Here is an 889-nt window from a genome sequence, read left to right on the forward strand (position 1 = left end):
GGGCTAAGGAGCAGGAGCTGCGGGAGACACAGGAGCTGGCGCACTCAGGTGGGGCCGCGCCCCTCCCCCGCAACCGCTGGGGAGACCCCGCACCCTAACCAATGAGCGTGCGGTCACGTCCACGTGCCTTTGACGCCCGGGAGGAAGGGGGGGAAACCTGCTGCGGCCGAACCTCTTCGACTGTTTCCGGACGTGAGGGGGCGGGACCGGAAGGGCTCGGAGCCTCCGGAGTGAGGAGGCAGTCGGGCTGGGGGTGGGGAATCCCGCAGGCTGGAGGACCCGGGGTGGCTCCTCACCGCTTTTTTTTTCTCGTGCGGTTTTTTTTTGATGCAGCTGGTGTAAAAAAAATAAATAAAAAAAATCCTGTTCTCTGCTGCAAATGTAGGGTTGCCAACTCTGAAGCTATTCCAGATTTTTTCCCCACCTTGCAACATGACATAGTCGCTAATTGTGCTGGGGAACACAAAGGCAATGGCATGACATCGTAATGTTTCACCAATGAATGAGCTTCGGTACGAATTACATGCATTTATTCTATTCGTTAATTTTTTTAAAATATCCTATTAAAATCTCCCAGATTGCTTTTAGGAGTCACCGGGAGCTGGATGCCTATTCCTGTAGGCTCCTGGCCACTCTGGGAGGGTTGGCAACCCTCCGTGTGCAGTTTGACCTGCAACGCCGCAAACCACACTTGCATCCGCATCTGTAAGCGTCCTCTGGATTTCTCTTGCGGATGGCACTCTCGCCTTGCTGATGCTGCTTGGCCCTCCGCGTTGCCTTTAAAACGATCGCCAGCCCTCCTGGGGTGCTGTGATGCTGGGGTTGAAAATCGCTGGTCAAGGCAGTAGCTGTCATGCTCATGCCTGCGTCACCCTCATCGCCCTACTTC

General features: G+C 55.1%; 1 protein-coding gene across 2 annotated transcripts in view; it reads left to right on the forward strand.

Annotated features, from left to right (window-relative positions):
• The window catches only part of MTRF1L (mitochondrial translational release factor 1 like), a 28,732-nt gene continuing 27,843 nt past the window's right edge, over nucleotides 1-889 (forward strand). Inside the window, exon 1 of one of the 2 annotated variants that reach the window (XM_014520480.2) lies at nucleotides 1-48. The gene's annotated coding sequence lies outside the window, so the exon portion shown is untranslated. The remainder of the gene's footprint in view (nucleotides 49-889) is intronic. The other variant, XM_025205605.1, reaches the window with a different exon arrangement.

This window comes from Alligator sinensis, unplaced genomic scaffold (assembly GCF_000455745.1).
Source record: "Alligator sinensis unplaced genomic scaffold, ASM45574v1 scaffold1177_1, whole genome shotgun sequence".
Classification (NCBI taxonomy): domain Eukaryota; kingdom Metazoa; phylum Chordata; order Crocodylia; family Alligatoridae; genus Alligator; species Alligator sinensis.